The following is an 8,479-nucleotide window of genomic DNA, read 5'->3' on the forward strand; positions in this document are numbered from 1 at the left end:
CAAAGTGCGTCCAAATGGTCAGTGTGTTTTGACTAAGAACGCAGTGCAATACTCAATGTGCGGTTAATGCTCGCTTAACTTCTCGTGTATATTTTCTTTTCTCAAAAATACGAGAGCGCACAGTTAACTGTGCGCTGTCATATTTCTTAGAAAAGACGGAAATATACGCTAAGCCTGACATCTTAATGCAGTCGGCACGAAGGACTTCTGCTGTATACGTTCTATAAAGAAGGGCATGGAGCACTAAATATACTCGGAGCGCTGGCATCTGCCGGTGATATACGATGCCGAGCGAAATGAGTTATTTGACGGAACTCAGACGAATATTTTAACAAGAGTGCATGCGACATGTAGTATTTTCTCAAGGACCCACGTCTTGCGGAACGAGGTGTGTCGCGTCTTCTCGCGTTTTTTACGCAACTGTAGACTAACGGACCAGCGGTGGCGTGATTTGCGCTCGAGAGCGGCGCTCAAGTGGAGCGATTGCCGACACTGACGCTGGCACCGCCTGTGACGTTGACACTGGCACCGCCTGTAGAAACAACATAACCACCACCAGCCCCACCACTACCCACCGAAAACCTGTAAAACCTAAATGCTTGCAAAAAATGCTAGAGAACAACATGCATAATCCCGACGAAATGTTTTACCTGACTTTAGCTTTTACATGTTCACCTTGTGGGCACCACAATATTTTGGCCCGAGAAGTGCAGCGTTCCCATTACAGCTCAGGTGATACGCTTATCCGTCTTCCAATCCTGGCAGGCGCATGTTATTCTTAAGCTCCCGCCAGTTTCCGTGTCTTTTACACTTCCACGGTTTATGCGAAGTGGCAGTAACATTGTATAATACAGAAATAATCTTATTACTGACAATAAAAAAAAATAAGTTACCTGATCTCTAAGGACTGTTGTACCAATTTATATCATCAAGTGCCTGTTTACTGGAATCACGTTAAAGAAAAGTCACTATATACGCATTGCAAAACGTCTATATATGAAATGATCAACAGTGGTCAAATAGGGGATGTCTCTGAAGGCTCCGGGGAGTGGAGAGATCCCTCGTTGGCCACAGTTGAAGTCTGCACATTCGTGCGTACCTCTGTCTTACTTAGTCTAAATATGAAGTGTCCTAGCGTCCATCTGAGGACAATTTATGCCAAAAAGCAGCCATTATATAGTTGTTGTTCTGTAATGACAAAGCGTGATTTTACCAGCCGGTTTATAGTTCTACATGCTTGCTGCGCGCCAGAGAAAATTTCTGCTAGCCATCTCGCCCTGCTAAGTATGCCGACAAGTCTTACAAAAGATTTCTCGAGTTTGATATCAATCAGCGTATTTTGCTTCGGCGTATCCTTCGAAATATAAAACGAATAATTTTACACGCTTTCTCACAAATTACAGCGCTCACTGCTACGCACGCGTGTTTGACGTACAGGCTATGACGTACAGGCTATAGGTGTCTCAGTTCAGCTTGAGTACCGGTGTAAAAAGAAAAGTGCTCCTTAGATCTGCGGACGTCGAATTAATTTTCGCCGCGGCATGTTATCGCTGCTATAGGGATGACACCTATTTTAGTGGCCTCTCGCTCCGTCGGTTTTGCCTGGGCTTCAATGTAAGACAGAGGTTTGAAAGCCAATATCAAGCTGTAAAATGTACTTTACGAGATTTGATCTTAACAAGGAATATTTCCGACCTTCTATGGAACATGACGCGCACGAGCGTTCAATTTCTCGTTCGTTTCCTCCGTCACCAGCCAATTTTTCAGGCGCAGCTACTTACGTAATCTGTTCAAGCAGACGGCGAATATCCGTGCGAACGGTCGCGGTGTAGCGATTTTTACCTTCCTCAGGCGTACTGAGATACCGTTTTTTGGGTACTCACTGTGCTATAAGCATTGTTTCGATGCCCTCGTGCGCTGTGTGATTCAAAGCTTATTGGTTTAAGTAGCCGGTATGTGTCTTTTTCCTTCTGGCCTGTCTTCGCTTTTTCACCAATTCGAATGAACACAATGCGACTCCGTTCTTCTTGAGGGAGTGGTATGCGAGTAATAAAACTACGTTCGTCGCATTGAACGTCGCGGAAACGGCCGAATAGGCCCGCCAAGACACCTTATGACTGCGATGACTTTAACCAATATACGAGTAAGAAGTAAGAAGGACTTCATTCCATTTTACAGCGAGGGCTACGCACTTCAATCCTGCTTATGTAACCTGGGGCGCTATAACGTAAAACTATTCCAAACTTCTCTATTCCAATTCTGCTATCAGCCCTCCGCGATTGGTCAAAAACTTTTTTGGATCACTCCCACTTCACCTGTCTGTCACGCGACGTCACGAAAACCGCGATACCTCCCCATCTGATATTATGTGTACACACTGATTATGCATGATTGGACCGAAAAAAGAAAAACAGTTATTTCTGATTCGACGCCTTTTCGCCATTAGCACCCGGCTATTGGTCAAAAGTTCCCGGGCTGCGCCCACTTCATCTGTCCGTCACGCGACGTCATAAAACCGCGAAAACTCACCGCGTCAAAGTGACGTGTACGCATTAAAGATGCATTAATATGCCGAACAAAACGGAATTTTCGTCTGAATAGCCGCAGGCTGCCCCTTTCCGAAAGGAATAAAAGATGGCTGCCGCCGATCGCTCAGGCGCTAGCTACTCGCACCTGTCGGAGAGCATCGGTTTATTTGCGTATAATAAAACTTCTTGCATGGCCGTGTAACGTTTTCGAGCACTTTCGGCGCGTTTACGACCTCATTCTGTCAACTCTTCTTTGCTGAGGATCCGCTTTAGAGCCATTCTTAAGTTTCCGTTGCATGCCGCCGCGATTTTCGACCAACCACCGCAAGCTAAGTAAGGGAAAGCGGACCAATCGCAGACGCCGGCACCACCCTCTTCATCCGGTTATCAATTTTCAGTGCACTGGCTCTGCCCCATCGAATCCCTCTCCACTAGAGCCTTCTCCTCGCCTCTTGCCAGCCAATTAGATACGACAAGCCACTTAGTGTAGGCAATGTTATTCGTTTTTCAAGCAAACAAATGTGACCTCCTATGAACGAGGAGAGCACTTGATTGACCGCAGGGCTTGACCGCAGGGCTGTTCAGACAGCCCTGCGGGTGACCGCCCGGTGCTTGCGTCGGTGGTTACGCAAACTTGACGTCACGAGATTGGAATGAAGACATATTGGAACAGTTTTACGTTATAGGGCCCCTATACGTGGACTGATGAGCACGGTGTTGTTGTGCTGGTAAGTAAACCCCTATGAGCACGTTTTGTACAAGAGGCTCTTCCCAACGATATTTTTGAACACGACAGGTTGCATTTTAAAACGCGTCAAGCACAGTAAGCATGCCTGCGAAGTGAGAATCAAATGACTTATCTCGGAAACGCTCAAAATCAGAAGGGGACGCTTCCTCACCTACTCCTTGTGTTACACGCGTCACATGCGCAGAACGAAAACAAGGTGAAAGTGGGAGCCAACGTTTCGACAAGTGGACTTGTTTGTTTGTTTGTTTTTTCAAGAAAAAAGAAACTTGCCTTCTCATCGTCTTGAATTTCCATCTCCCGCCCTCCCCCTGTTTTACCAAACGTTGCATGCGTTACACACTTTACAGCCAAACAAACCATACTTGACAGGGCTCAAGACAGCACCGATGCTCTGTCTGGTCCATATGGGGAAAGTGGCATTGTACCATAGTCGGATACCAAAAACAGCCGCTTGCGTTTGTTTCCGCCCTTTTTAAACGAGATATTCGTGTTCAGTGGACTCAAAACTGTAGAATGCCGCAGGGAACTCATCTTTTTCGAAAAGTGTTTCAGCTTCCCTTTAAACGGACACTAAAGGTTACCAGAAAGTCAAGTTAAAGTGATAAAGCTATGCTCTAGAACGTCTAAGGCATCAATATAATCGCGAACAGAGCTTTAGTAACCGAGAAATTTAGGTAAATGCACGACACAATTTGAGACCCCCCCGCGACATTCCGATAGCCCGATGACGAAAGCACTCCTCATCATAATTTATGTCACTAGTACTCAACTACTCGTATTAAAAAGATCATTTCATTAGATTTTAAGACGCAAGAAAATGCTACTTGTCTACTTCTATTCGATTCTAAGAAAAAAGTAACATTTTGACGTTACCCTTGAGTAGTATGGGTGGTCGAAAGGTTTCGTTTTCGCTCGACTCTGCGCGCTCGACTTTGCGCCGCGCGCGCTTTGGAGTTTCAGTTGTTTCTTCATCGCGTCATGCTGCGGTGGTCTTGCTGGCTCGCGAATCTCGCATTTGGAACAAGCAGCGAGAATGCCACGTCCATGTGATGTCGTGGGATGCGCGAACGCTCCACGGAACTTGGCCAAGGGCAGTTGCAGCGGCGAATCCAACGTTACTTATCACTGTGTGCCAACGAGTGAGCCTCTCCGTTCGAAGTGGTTAAATGCCGTACCTCTGCCACAGCGCGCTGGCAAAGAGCCGAAAAATCACGTAGTGTGCTCGCTGCACTTTCGTCCAGAGGATTACGAATTCAACGCCGACTTACTGAAGTCGCGTGAAGTGCCTTTCAAAGCAGGCCGTCGTCGTAGTAGTGCGCAACGTCGCCGGCCGCGCGAGCCCTCAACAGCAGGTCACGTTCATCAGTGCTTAAATCGCTGAACTCGAGCCCAGTATCGGGAGCTAATGTGTCGTTGTCAGGGTCATCCATTGCAACGGGCGTCGAAGTTGGCGTCATAAAATAAAGAACCAGCTTATCGTCGTGCGCTTTCTCTTCCGCTATAGCCACCACAGTTCCGCTTTCGCGCTACTGTCGGCTCTGTCTTGGCTCTGTTTCTGGCCGCGCGTTTGCGTTTTGTGCAGAAAAGCCGTAGCGCCGTCTGCGGGAGTCGTTTTACTCACCGACGGCGCAACGTCACTATGAGACCATGACGTCAATACTCCTCGATCGGAGGGCGGGTGATTTGAACTGCGCTAGAGGTACGCGGACGCTTCAGAACGCATTTTCTCTTAAAATAAGTCTCTTCTTCGCACGAAACAAGCGTTTTGAGGTTTCTGGGATGGTATTTCAACAGTCCACGTTGGCTTAATATTAGCCTTTAGTGTCCCTTTAAGAGGACGCTTCAGCTCGGGTGCTGCTATCTAAATACATGTAAAAGGAGAACTCGTTTTTTTCAGCAACCACTGCACCAAATTTGACAAGGTTCGTTGCATTTGAAAGAAAATTTTTAAATCTAGTGACTGTTAGTGTCGAATTTTTTAGGTCGTCTTTTTAATAAAAATTGGCAAAAATTGCAAATTTTCAAAAAACGAAACCATCAGGTTTACAACTCTGTAACTCAGCAATGAAACCTGATATCACGATTATGTGAATTGTATCTAACAGTAAATCTAAAGCGGACAAAATTGATGTTATTAAGGAATCTAAAAAAATTTGTAGTGTGGAAATACAGCTTTTGCAGAACCTTTATGCACAACGTAATGAATTCACGTAAGATATAAATTGACATATCGAATTTGTCCGCTTTGAATGATCTAATGGATGCCGTTTACAGAACCGCAATATCTGTTCTTGGTGCAGCGCTATTATATGTAAACTTCGTGCTTATTCTTTTCGAACTTTCGAATTTTTGAAAATTCTTTTAACAAAATTCAGGCCCTAAATAAAAATTCCGCATCCAATAGTCACTAAAATTTTCGTTTCTCTCTCAAATGCAATAAGTTTCATTAAAATCAGTTCAGGGGTTATATCAGAAAAGCGTTTCTGCGTTTTACATGTATTTGAATAGGCTGCGTCGGAGATGGGCCCGAGCTAAAGCTTCCTCGCAAGACTACAGTGAAGCCCCGCCCACGCCCTCATAACCGCCAGACACTGTTCCTCCGCGAGGCTGCAAATAGTTCTGATCGGACTTCAAACTTTCCCTGTCACCTAAATAAGGCGGTAACCACAAAAATAAAATTATAAGCGTGTAATTTTATACTTTTTCACTCGTCTATTACAGTGGCATGGCGAGAGCCCAAATCTTTATTGAACTGAAATAAAATGCTTGTTTCACTGCAACTATATATTTACTGTCAAGTTTCACTTCAGTCAGCATTGAAGTTTCACGAGTAAAACGCGCTCAGCAGTGAAATGAATTATACCGCCGACTTTTGAAGAGTGAAATGCTCAGACTCCATACACTTTGTCCATGTCTGTTGCACACCTCATCGCTTTCCGCCGGTAAAAAGACTCTTCAAGAACAGCAGACGCTCTGGAGGTATGGAGTACGACGCCATTTTGAAAGCGTCTCATAACAACTGTTTATTTCTGCGATTGGCTAGCGGAGTAACGCAACGCCGCACGGTCCGTGTGCCTTGGTTGCCAACTGCTGTTTTTTTTTTTTAGTTGTATCCTACTATAGCAAGTTTTGACTACTTTTATGAAAAAAGATCTGTCCCTTGTTTTCTTTTTCTTTTCTTTTTTGTCGTCATACATCAATCACAGTTATATGCTCGCTACATTCAAGAATAAAAAATCTGTCAGTCAGACGTCCCAATACACTACACAAGCTTCGAAAGCATGCGTCAAATTGTCACTTAAAGTTAGTGCTTCCGTGAAATACCAGCTCTATACGCCATGGTAAAACACGAGGTTTCACCTTAATTGTTTTCTAGAGCGCGAAAAAGACCGATGTCACAGTGAAGGCCAATACAGAGCTTATTGAGACTGCATTTTCATGTTGGCACAGAGTTTTATGCAATTACTCGAGGGGACTGAGGCGTTAGTGTCTGCGGGAGCTGCAAGCAGGGTGGTTCAGCAAGCATGGGAATGATGGTGTTAGCACATGTATTTGCCTAAACTTTGTCCTCCTGGCTTTAAACGGCGTCGTGACTTTGCAAACTGATCATTTTCAACAAAGTCAACCCGCCGCTGTGGTTTAGGGGCCATGCATGTTACGCTGCTAAGCACGAGGTCGCGGGATCAAATCCCGGCCGCGGCGGCCGCATTTCGATGGAGGCGAAATGCAAAAACGTCCTTGTCCCGTGCATTGGGGACACGTTAAAGATCCCCCGATGGTGAAAATGAATCCGGAGTCCCTCACTATGGGGTGCCCCATAATCAAATCGTGGTTTTGGCACGTAGAGAGAGAGGGATATAAGGAAGGCAAGGATGTTAACCTGTCAAGAGTCTGGTTGGCTATCCTACGCTGGGGTAAGGGAGAAGGGGAAGAGAGAGAAGGGAGAGAGAGGGTATACAGATGTGCACGGACAGTCATTGAGTCAAAGCCGCTCGTGCAAACCGGACGTCCTCAGAAAGCACAAAAGTGCCTTCACTGCCTTCTGTGCCAATGATCGGTGGTGACGGGGCTCTACAGTTTTCACTCAGGGGGCGATCATCTAGTTTCCTGAATGTGTTGGACAAAGATTGTCTTTGTGCTTGGAATTGAGGACAGTGGCACAATAAGTGGTTAACGTTCTCCTCGCATTCGCAAACATCACATGCAGGGCTATCAGCCATTCCAATTAGTGCTGAGTAAACACAGAATTCAAATCAGGTAGAAAAGCCGTCGTTGGCCGCAATGAGTAGGACCAAGAAATCGGAAGATAGTAAGGGAAGATAAAAAACGGAAGATAGTAAATAGTATAACGTTAATTGTTAGTAATTTTGGCTAAATAACTAACAAGGTAGAACACTACGGAAAAGCAAATATAATACTTTTCAAGTACCTCAGATGCACATTAACGCTTACGCATTTTCGTTCTTCTCAGGAACCATTAAAGAATGGAATGAATTACTGGTGTTAACGCGAGAAAGCATCAGTGCGGAAGAATTTGAGAAAAACTTAAAGCAACATTGAAAGATGCACACACGTATACGGGCTCACCACTTTTTTTTTCTTCTTTGAGGACGGGGAGTGTATGACCTCGTTTATTAACACTGCATTTATAGTCATATTGATCGGAGTACCTGCAGAATATTTCGCTTATGTATCTTCTTTGTTCGCTTATGTTTACCGATTCAAACACTATTCGTATACTGCCTTATTTATGTGCTGTACCAATTGCCGAAATACTGCTATTGACTCGTTTTTATTTTTGTGCCATATGTATTATTGTAATACCATGTATTGTACTAATTGTTGAAGTGCTGCTTTTAACCCACCCTGTAACGGCCGACAGGCCAACAGTACGAGTAAATAAAGAAACCCTGCGACCGACGAAATGAAACTGTTTGCTAATTTTCGCAAGCGAAAGAGAAATACGAGTACAAGCAGTGATGCATTGATTTTTCTCCCGCAAAACCAATACCCGCTTGCGTGCACAGAAATTTCACAAGAAATTGTCATAGGTGGGGAACTAAACATCGTCACTAAGGTGTTCGATCCTACCCCGCAAGAGCGTCTAGTATATACAAGTATCGAGGTTTCCTTCTCACCTCGATACCAGCAGAGAAATGCTACTTTCAATCCACGCAAGGTACGGCCGAATTCGGAGTGAACT

This window comes from Dermacentor variabilis, chromosome 1, assembly GCF_050947875.1.
Source record: "Dermacentor variabilis isolate Ectoservices chromosome 1, ASM5094787v1, whole genome shotgun sequence".
Classification (NCBI taxonomy): Eukaryota; Metazoa; Arthropoda; class Arachnida; order Ixodida; family Ixodidae; genus Dermacentor; species Dermacentor variabilis.